We start from the raw sequence: 11493 nt of genomic DNA on the forward strand, positions 1-11493 counted from the left end.
TAGAAGAAAAAAAAATAAAAGCAAAAAGCTAATTTTTAAAAAGTGGCTTTCCATTACTTTTACCATCTATAAGCCTTCCTTTTTTCTTCATTTTGAGATGGGATATTGCTCTGTTGCCCAGGCTGGGGTGCAGTGACACAATCATAGCTCATTGTAGCCTCAGATTCCTGGGTTCACAGAATCCTCTGCCTCAACACGCCTTGCTAATTTTTTAATGAGCTGGTGTCTCATTGTGTTGACCCGGGCTGGTGTCAAACTCCTGGTCTCAAGGGATCCTCCTGCCTCAACTTCCCAAAATGTTGGGATTACAGGCATGAACCACCACACCCGGTCCAGGATGTTAACTTTGGAGAATAGTTTATTTATGGAATATAGGTCCTCTCTCCTCACTATGCTGAATTGTTCCTTGACTTTCTAGGTTTTTTGTTTTTGTTTTTTAAAGATGGAATCTCCCTCTGTCATTCAGTTTGGAGTACAGTGGTGCAATCATAGCTCACTGCAACCTCAAACTCCCAGGCTCAAGTGATCCTCCCACCTCAGCCTTGTGAGTAACTAGGACTACAGGCATGCACCACCATGTCTGGCTAATGTTTATTTTTTGCGGAGTTGGGGGTCTGCCTATGTTAGCCAGGCTGGTCTTGAACAGTTGGCCCTGAATGATCCTCCCACCTAGGCTTCCCAGAGAACTGGGATTGTGATGTCAGCCACCACACTCAGCAGACTTTCTACTATTATTGTAGTATTTCGCTTTGTGTTGCTTAAATTGTCAAGAACTAATATTAAGAATGAAGTGAATGGTATTAATGTACAAATATACTGGTCTCTGGCAAGTCAAAAATGTAAGACTATAGTATCCTAACTGCTGAGTTACTTCTTTTTTTTTTTTTTTTTTGAGACGGAGTCTCACTCTGTCGTCCAGGCTGGAGTGCAGTGGCCGGATCTCAGCTCACTGCAAGCTCCGCCTCCCGGGTTTACGCCATTCTCCTGCCTCAGCCTCCAGAGTAGCTGGGACTACAGGCGCCCGCCACCTCGCCCGGCTAGTTTTTTGTATTTTTTAGTAGAGACGGGGTTTCACCGTGTTAGTCAGGATGGTCTCGATCTCCTGACCTCGTGATCCGCCCGTCTCGGCCTCCCAAAGTGCTGGGATTACAGGCTTGAGCCACCGCGCCCGGCCGCTGAGTTACTTCTTGATAACCTAATGCATTAGCTTGCTAGAGCTGCCCTAACAAGTATCATCAATTGTGTGGCTTAGAAATTTATCGCCTCAGTTTTGGACGCCACAGATCCAAGATGAAGGTTCTAGCAGAAATGATTTTTCTGTGGGAAGAGAGGGAAGATCTGCTGCATATCTCTTTCTGGCTTCTGGTGGTTTGTTTCTTAGTTTATAGAAGCATCACCTGAACTACGGCCTTCATCTTCAGATGGTGTGTGTGTTTCTCTGTCCAAATTTTCCCTTTTATAGGAACACCAGTCCTATTGGATTAGGGTCCACCCTAATGACCTCATCTTTACTTGATCACCTGCAAAGACCTTATTTCCAAATAAGGTCACATTTCGAGGGGTTAGGACTTCAACATACGAATTTTTGGGCAACACAATTTAACTCATAACACAATAGTCTACCTGGCCCCACCCAAATTTCACCCATCAGCAAAGATCCTTCAGGAACTGGCTGCATTTGCCTTTCTTGTGTTTTGTTTGTTTGTTTGTTTTTGTTTTTTGTTTTTGACCAGGTGCAGTGGGGCAATCACAGCTCACTGCAGCCTCAACCTTTCGGGCTCAAGAGTTTCTCCCACTTCAGCTTCTCTGTAGCTGGGACTACCGAGGTAAATGCCACCATGCCTGGCTAGGTTTCTTATTTTTTGTAGAGATGGTGGGCAGGGGGTGGTCTCCCTATGTTGCCCAGACTGGTCTCAAACTCCTGGCCTCAAGCCATGCACCCAGCTCAGCCTCCCTAAGTGCTGGGATCACAGGCCAGAGCCACTGCACCCATCCTGCAGTTGGCATTTCTAACCAGTTCCCAGGCGATGCTTTCAAGACCTCTTTTAGCACTACATGTTTTCAGCTTATTCAAACTTGTTTATTTTCTCCTAAACTGCAAACTTTTCATATTACAAAACAATATAAAAAGTTCACAGACTGTTAATGCTGAGAAGAATCTTGGTAATCTAGAACACTACCTTTGGTCAGGCTCGGTGTCTAACGCCTGTAATACTAGCAGTTTGGGAGGCCAATGTGGGCAGATTAAGGGAGTCCAGGAGTTCGAGACGAGTCTGGGCAACATAGCAAAACCCCATGTCTACAAAAAATACAAAAATTCGCCAGTGTGGTGGCGCATGTAGTCTCAGCTCCTCAGGAGGCTGAGGTGGGAGGATCATCTGGGCCTGGGGAGCTCAAGACAACAATGAGCTGTGATTGTGCCACTACACTTCAACCTGGGTGACAGAGCAAGACCCCGTCTCAAAAAAATTTAAAAAATTACAACATGGAGACAGCAGAAGATTAAATAAGTGCAAGAATCCACTAATGTTTGGGAGCAAAAGAGTAATATAATAAATGCAATGATTAAGAAAAATAGACATTTTTGGAGAGTAATTTTGCAATACAGATCAAAATTTAAAGTGTACTCACCCTTTGACTTAGCAATTTTTCTCCCAGGAATTTATCCTGCAGATGTTCTCACATGTGAACAAAATGGCATTCATTCAAGGCATCCACTGTAGCATTGTTCCTACTAGCAAAAGATTAGAAACAGTCTAAACGTCCTCTGCTAAAGAACTGGCTCAGGAAATTATGGTACCTCCATGCCATGAACTTGCTCACTGTCTTCATGCATCTTACAGTTACAGCTAGGTTCTTTAGTTCCATGCTTTGATTCTAATCCTTGGGCAACTTGACCTTGGGGCACTGCTTGTTATTGTGAGATAGAAAAAATAATGTTTTAATTCCTAGTCCATAAGAGACAGTTTAAAAAATGAACACAGAGCCACTAAAAAGATAAAGTTAGTTCTGTGTGTTCTAAGAAGGATAATTTTCCAAGATGTGTATTTCTGGGGGGGGGGGAAGGATATGAGCATAACAGCATGTATAGTATGTACCAATTGTGCTTAAAAATAAATTGCATGCCTCTCAAAAAAAAAGATTAAAAAAATTTTAAATAAAAGTTGCAATGTTTATATCCACCTAGAAATATTTGTGAAAGGAAATGCAGGACACTGATAACGATGGTTGCCTCTAGGAAAGGAAACCCAGGATCTGTTGCCTAGGCTGGAGTGCAGTGGTGTGATCTCAGCTCACTGCAACTTCCGCCTCCCGGGTTCAAGAGATTCTCCTGCCTCAGCCTTCCAAGTAGCTGGGATTACAGGCATGAGCCACCATGCCCGGCTAATTTTTGTATTTTTTAGTAGAGACGGGGTTTCACCATATTGGCCAGGCTGGTCTCAAACTCGTGACCTCAAGTGATCTGCTCATCTTGGCCTCCCAAAGTGCTGGGATTACAGGCTAAGCCACTGTGCCAGGCCAGGCATACTTTTCAATGAATACTCTCTCATACCTTTTGAATTTTGTGCCATATATATGGGTTTCTTATGAAAAAACATGTATTTTAAAAGACCCAAATAACTTGGGAAGAAGAAGAGAGAACTTTAGGAAGGGAAGTGAAAGCTATTTCTACCAAGTGGTGCAACTCTGAAGTATTTGAATAAATGCTTCACCCAGAGATGAGAACCAAGAGAAAGGTAAAGAATTCCCACTCACATTTCCTCTACCATGAGGGCTCTGTATGGATTTAAAGCTAATTCAATTTTGGAATAAAGAAATGACTGCATTTTCCAAAATTAAGGAAGAAAGAAAGAAAAGGAGAGAGAGAGAGAGAGAGAAGTAGAAGTAGGGGAGGGAAAGGAAAACATGCAATTGGTAGCAGCATGCAGGATGGCAGAGGAAATCTGAGGTTTCCCGGGTAGCCCAGGGAGTGAGCTGATAATTGTCTGCACTGTGTAGGAGAGATTGGCATGAGGAGGGAGAGCAAGAGTCAATGCCATCTTAAAAGGAGAAATCAGACTTGTTGACTAATTGGACATGCTTGAGGACTAGGAATGAGCATATTGTGAGCAGGATGATTTTGCAGTGACAGCTTTCCAGGAAAAATTGCTGCATTCTCAACATCTGCATGCATCTGAGAATTACACCTGGATTCTTCATTTCCATGCCTTGATTTTAATCCTTAGGAAAGTAGGCCTTAGGGTACTACTTGTGATTCTAAAATGGAATAAGTAATGATTTAATTCCCAGCCAGTAAAGGGCAATCCAAATGACTGGCTCCCCCATTTCCCTAGGGCTAGTTTGTAACCTGGGACAGAAATAAGCTGTGTGTATTAAATCAATACAATCACTCACAGGTGAAAAAAAAAAAAAAAAAAAGGAAGGCATTGCTTGCTTTGGTGACTTTGTATTATATGAACTATTTCTGTTACTGAACTGTTTACTTTCTTCAGATGACATAAGCCTGGCCACTTTTCTTTGATGAGCTAATACCAGCTAGGAACTTGGTACCTTGAGCAAGTGATCCAAGGTGCTATGATGCAACTTACAAGCCCCTGCCTGTCACACTGGGTGTCACAATGGCCAGGGTTGCCTAAAAGAGAAGATTGTGTAACACTTCACAGCACTCAAGTGCTTTCTTTCTCTCTACTAGCTTCAATGGGAGCCTCTTATCCGAGCATGGGAACAGAGCATACCAGGGGAAGTGTTAGCGTGTGCCACCCAGAAGGCGCTGTTGGCCACCCTCTGATCGCTTCAAGCTTGACCACACAGATAATAAAATCACTGCCTACTACAGCATTCCCGACATGAAACAGGATTACTACACAGTATATCTATGAAACACTCTGACACGTGTTTGTCGTGCTGTATTATTCAGAATTAGCAAAAGAAGTGGGGCTCTGCCTGCCTCCACAGATGCCACTGTCCTGCTTCTCCAACTGTGGCTCCTCAATTCCTGTCATTCCCTAAGTCTGTGTCCTCACCACTCTTTTCTCTGTGTGATATTCTCCATTTCCACTTTTTTGCATTTCACCTCTCAGGTGATTAACTTCCAAATCCACTTCTGTAGCCTTGATTTCTCCAGGGGTTGATCTAACCACCTAGCAGACACTTCTTCTTTCTTACTTCAAAGTCAGAATTTCCAAAAATGAGCACTTTACCCCACCCCTTTCCTTCCAGTGTTTTCTCTTCCTTACTTTTCTACACTACACCGCAAGTCTATCAATCACGTAAGGTAGATTCCTAGATTAATTTTTCTTCCTCCTTCTGTCTCGCCATGAACCTCATGCTAGAGCCTTCGCCTTGGTTCAGGACCTCATCATCTCTCTATTCCTATTCTAATCACCTCCTGAACAGACTTCTCTATTTTTAGTTTCTCTTCTTTCTACTTCTCTGTCACACTGTTGCCTGAATATTCCTTCAAATGCTCCGATCCTTCTTTGCAACAGAATTTACCTTATTCCAACAAGCTGGGAATGTGCCCTAAACATTTTCTCATGGTTTTTGTTGTCTCCTTGTAGTGTTGTTGTCATTGATGAATTTCTCTAAATTTTTCTCTTTTTTTTTGGAGACGAAGTCTCACTCTGTTCCCTAGGCTGGAGTGCAATGCAATGGCACAATCTTGGCTCAGTGCAACCTCTGCCTCCTGGGTTCAAGGGATTCTCCTGCCTCAGCCACTTAGGTAACTGGGATTACAGCCGCACCACCATGCCCAGCATTTTTTTTTTTTTTTTTTTGTATTTTTAATAGAGATGGGGTTTCACACATTGGTCAGTGTGGTCTTGAACTTCTGACCCCAGATGATCCACTCACCTTGGCCTCCCAAAGTGCTCGGATTACAGGCATGAGACACCATGCTTGGCCTAAACTTTTCTTAAACTTTAATATTATTAGTCTATATCACATCCTGGGTAATGAGTTCTCTAAGTTTACCATGTTTGGGGTAAAAGAGTTTCTCAATTTGTGTTAAGATTCTAGCAAAATACTGCTTAAACTAACTTTAAAGGCTAATGTTGTTGTTGTTGTATTTTTTTTACAGACAAGGTCTTGCTCTGTTGCAAAGGCTGAAGTGCAGTAGCACAGTTATAGCTCACTGCAGCCAGCCTCAAACTCCCAGGCTCAAGCAACCCTCCAACCTTAGTCTCCCAAGTAGCTGGAACTACAGGTGTGTACCACCACACCTGGGTAATTTACTTCTTTTATTTTTATTTTTTGTAGAGACAAGGTCTCACTATGTTGCCCAGGCTGATGTATCACATTCCTGGCCTCAGTTGATCCTTCTGTCTCTGCCTCTCAAAGTGCTAGGATTACTGGTGTGAGTTACTACACTTGGCCCACCACATGTTGTTTAGGGACAATTTACTGACTCATATAAACACAAAATCCAGAATTTTTTCTAGTTAGGCATGGCTACTTCTAGTGGTACAATATCATATTAGGAATATGTTTGTCTCTTTCTTCCGGACAACCCAAACTATACACTAGACCTGTTTGGACAACCCAGCAAAAAGACAGATTTTACTGAAAACTTCTGCAAGAGTTTCGGCAAGGACTTTTCATTGTCCCAGATTTAGTCACATACCCATCTCTAAAAAAGTACAATGCCAAGGGAAAATACACACCTACTATTGTGACAGAGAAATACAGAAAAAGAGGCAAGTTAGCCTAACCCAAATCTCAAAGTATTGGTTATCTACAGAACAGAAGGTTTCTTGTACCAGAAGGATTTGGGTGGAGTGCTGGATATACACGCGTGCAGGCACACACACACACACACACACACACCCCTTGAATGCTTTTGGCTACATGTAACAAAATGCTCAACTCAAACATACTTAAACGATAGAGGTCTTTAATTTACCTAAACAAAAGTCTGCATGAAAAAAATTTCAGGATAGTGCAGAGCCTTTTTCTATTTTCCTGCGGGATCACCCTCTGTCTCCCTTCAAGTCATAGGATGGTTGGGCAGCTCCAAGCATTACACCCTTATACAAGGAGAAAGGGTAAGAGAGATCTTCCATATCATCTTTCCCAGAAACTCCTAGCTGACTATTCTTGCTCTCATTGGCAGGGATTCAGTGAAAAGCACACCTCAGATCAATTTGGAAAGAAAAATGAAATAACTGGCTTAGTGTACCACATTTGTCCCTTGGGCCAGGTAAACTAGAATGGACTTTTAGTGAAAAAATAAATAAATAAATAAACAAAAAGGCCTTTGGGTAGGCCACTAGTAATGTTTTACATGAGACTTTTTTTCTTGTGTTCTGAAATTTTTTTTTTTTTTTGAGACAGGGGCTCACTTTGTCGCCCAGGCTGGAGTGCAGTGGCACGATCTTGGCTCTCTGTAGCTTTGACCTCAGGCCTCCCACTTGAGCTTTACCACTGACTGGCTGGTGAAGCCTCATTTTTATTGCCCTGCTCCCTCAGTTCCACCAGCTCATTTTTAAACTCCCTATTTATTTGCCTTTGTTTGTTAGGTTACACGTTCAAAATAAAAACTTTGAGAAGCTCTGAACTAAATAATCTATGATTCTTTAGATTTTTGAAGTCAGGACTCAAAATTAAAAACAATCTTTAAGAATCTTGGGGGCCAGGCACAGTGGCTCACCCCTGTAATCCCAACACTTTGGGAGACTGAGCAGGGAGGATTGAATGAGCTCAAGAGTTCGAGGCCAGCCTGGCTAACAGCGAAACACCTCTCTCCTCTCTCCAAAAAATAAAATAAATTAAAAAATTAGCTGTGCATGGTGGTGCACACCTGTAATCCCCACCATGAAAGTGAGGCCTCACCAGCCAATGGCCCTGAAGCACCTCTGGAAAGGTACATCACTTCAGAATGGGATTGTAAAACCCCATTTCTCCCCCATTTCTTTCATTTTAAAGAATAAACTAAAGTTAGAAAAAGTAAAATGAGTTGACCTTGTTCTTCCACAGGTTATTTAGGATTATAGTCTGATTCTCTAATTCCCTAATCCCTTCATATCTTTTATGTCTTTATAATTCTGTATTCGTCTTCAGATTTTGCTCTTTACCCACACACTAAGAAGTCCTTAAAGATAAATCTTAATGGAGAAGTCATTACCTTATTTCAGTAGACTTTTATGATCTTTCTCTAACACCAATCTATTATTCTTAATATATAATGTCCTAAACTACATGCAGCATTTGCGTTTCAATACACAGTGAGCTATTCTGTTGTAGGCTGAATTGGTAGTGCTAAGCACTCCAACACTGAACATAACACTGTATGTTCCAGTCTTGCCTCTACGAGCCTCAGCTTCCTACTTCACGGGGTTGAATTCCATGTGTAGTGTACTTACGAAGCCTGGCACACAGTTACTGCTATGTGTTAGCTGTTATTTTCTCATAACTTTTCCCCAAATTCTTCTTGACCAAAGATTCTGGAAATTGTTAGGAATTTCCCTCCCAGAGATAAAAAGCCAATGTTGCCTATATCCACAGCCTTTTATCTTGTATTTAGAATCATTTCCATAAATTCTTTTCCTTCACTTTATTTTTCCCCTCCTATATCTTTTGTTGTGTCATTCACAATTTCACTTTCCTTGGAAACTAAGGGTAAAGGATCAGACTCATACTATTAGAGTTAAAAGGGGTCTTAAATGAAGGAAGGGGCAGCTTAGAGAATTCAGGTCACTTGGCTAGAATAATCAATATTTCAAGTTCCCTATGCAAATCGCATAGTTCCAGTTTACCAATTTCCAAATTAGAAGTTTGGGTCAGTGTTCCAATTTCTGTTCCCTGTTTCTTTGCCTCTATTCCCAATTTCTAACAAACTTCCATTATATATTTGTCTGAATAGGTAAAATAATAAAAGAAAACAATGGCAGAGGGCTGGAGGGAGAGTTGTTATAAATTATCTAAATGTCTGAAGATAGATTAGGTGATTGTGTAATCCTGTGCATATATAACAAAATCTTCATTTGCCTCCTTCACCAAAGAGTTTCAGAAGAAAGAATCTCATAAAGTTCTAAAGAAGTTAGTATAATTAAAATTTTTGTAAATGTTAATGTTTTTCTAACGTTTTATGATAATTAGGTTGTTAAAAGTTTGACTGTTTTCTGTTTTGAATGCAGAAATACACGATCATTACTAGGGTAAAATTATTACCAGGGTGTAAATGTCTTCTAGTAAGCAAAAGAAACACTACTTGGACATAAGCATTGGTGGTTCAGTGGTAGAATTCTCGCCTGCCACGCGGGAGGCCCGGGTTCGATTCCCGGCCAATGCAAGGTTTTCTTTCTGACCCGTAGTTTTTTTCTGTGGGTATCACGGGTGCCTAAAAGTTCAATAACGTCCTTTAAACGCTGGACTCATGCAAATAAAGAAATATTAATGAAAGCTAATTCTCTATTTCATTTTTACTTCGAGCAGTCAAAAAGGTGGTTTCCTTGAGCTTCGCTGATTTTTTTCTGCCCTCTTTTTATACTGTTTTTGGGGACCTAGATGCGAGCAAAATGTTTTTACAGGTAACGGGGTAAATATTCTAAAATACCAACATGAAAGGAGGAAGAGGAAAAAAACTGAACATGGGCTGTTTTGGAGATGCCGGGGATTGAACCCGGGACCTCACACATGCGAAGCGCGCGCTCTACCACTGAGCTACATCCCCCAGCCAAAAGCCACGCTTCTGATGTCCATACTCATTCAGTCTGTTAGCTCTAGTTAAATTATTGTATGACGATCTTTATTTGTAAAAGTTTATATTGGTGAGTGCTTCTGAAATATGTTTCTTCTTTTCCCATACGCACCCTAAGTTGTTTCCACTGTGCATTCAGACCTCGCGCAACGAGTTGGCAACTAAACGCTCAACTGGAAGAATGAGGCCTCACTCCATGGCACTTCTGCTGGGCATCGGGAGCCTGGGATCCGGGAAGGATATGGTGCCCTGCGCGGCCAGAGCGGCGGGACTCCCGGGTGCCCAATGCCTGCCGGAGCTGGCACCTCCCCAGGCTTATTGCGCAGGCGCTGCAGATCCAGGAGGTCGTGAGGTGCCCGGCCTCGGGCTTTGCTGCCGGGTGGAACCCCGGTTCAGACCTCGAGTCCGGGCCCAGCGCTCGGGCCGTACCGCGAGCGTCGCCTCTGGTGCCCGTGGAGACTGGTTCATGGAACAGAAAGGTGGAGACCTTCTTTTCAAACACGAAAACATTATGGATTTACCTGAACACTGCTCACCCCGAAAATAAATGCACGTCTCAGGAAAACCACGTGTTCACGCCAAATCCCCATACCTTACAACCAGATGACCCCTTGCAGATTAAAATGATTTGCGACTTGCTCTTCATTTTCATGAGGCTCAAACTGAAAGAAAGAATATGAATACCACCACCTTCCCTGTAGCTTAATCATATATAAACGATGATAAGACTGGGGCAGGGGACTTGCTCCAGGTAGATTTTTATTTTCTCCTTTTGATATTCACACCCTGGGCCAGTCTTAACGGATTGGTAAGTGGTGGTCGTAGTGTAAGCCATTGAACATCTCCTTTAATGTCCTCTGAACCCTCTCTAACCACTAATGGTACCCAAGCTTCAAGTTAAAAGACCTATCCTGAGTCCTGTTCCCTCTGATATTGCCTCTCCAATTGGCTGAATGCTAGGTAAATCCATGTGCTGACTTGCCGTATAGAGAGATGAGGGGTGTTTGACATTTTCAGGTGCAGTTTAAGCTGATGCTACCCCAGCCTGGTGAAAACTGAGTGGTGGAAGCCTCAGACACTCCGATGGGAGCACGGGAGAGACCTGGTGTCGAGGTAGCTGGGTCACCGTCACTTCCAGCTGACCTGTAAGGCTGGCCCCAACAGGTAGCACCGTGAGGGCCTAGAATTTCCACTTCCTTGAGTTGCAGAGCACTCCCAATAAATGACCACTTGGTCAGCAAGCCGAGAGCCAGAGCAGAAAACAGAGGTTTCAAAATCACTCCTGAGCAAACCACAAGTTTCACAATCAATTTCTGAATTAAAAATAAATAAACCATTGTGTTTGCTTACAGTCATTTAAACAAATAATGGCTCATAATTACATTTTGGTTTAAACTAGAACAGGACACAGGCTGATCTAATTCAAATGTAATACAGAATGTCCAAGAGGACAGTCATTGAAGAGCTCTGCTCTACCAAGCCTGAACATTTCCAAATCACCCTCTGCATTCCACCCTCAGGCACTAGAACATGAGCATCTTCAATTGATTCTGAATCAGGAAATGCGGACACAGCCATTTCTCCACCCAATGCAAATTTAAACTATACTGTTCAGTTCACTATGAGGGAAGTATGTTTGGCCTCTGGCGACTTCAACTTTGCCATCTTTTGGGGGATCCTGTTCCTCATGTTATGGTTATTTCTCCATCACCTGAGGCCTTCCATTTTTGGAACTTTTTTTCTCAGGCAATTCGGAAATTTCAGAGCCCACAGAAGATCCCTTTTAGGATGAGTTC

General features: G+C 42.4%; 2 non-coding genes across 2 annotated transcripts; one reads left to right on the forward strand and one right to left on the reverse strand.

Moving 5' to 3' along the window:
- The first annotated feature begins 9218 nt into the window (after positions 1 to 9218).
- On the forward strand, positions 9219 to 9289 carry TRNAG-GCC. Its single transcript has one exon. It is a non-coding gene; the product is annotated as a tRNA-Gly (tRNA).
- Positions 9290 to 9598: 309 nt separating this feature from the next.
- Positions 9599 to 9670, reverse strand: TRNAA-CGC. Its single transcript has one exon. It is a non-coding gene; the product is annotated as a tRNA-Ala (tRNA).
- Between the last annotated feature and the right edge of the window lie 1823 nt (positions 9671 to 11493).

The sequence above is a fragment of the Trachypithecus francoisi genome, unplaced genomic scaffold (genome assembly GCF_009764315.1).
Source record: "Trachypithecus francoisi isolate TF-2019V2 unplaced genomic scaffold, Tfra_2.0 Lachesis_group13, whole genome shotgun sequence".
Lineage (NCBI taxonomy): Eukaryota > Metazoa > Chordata > Mammalia > Primates > Cercopithecidae > Trachypithecus > Trachypithecus francoisi.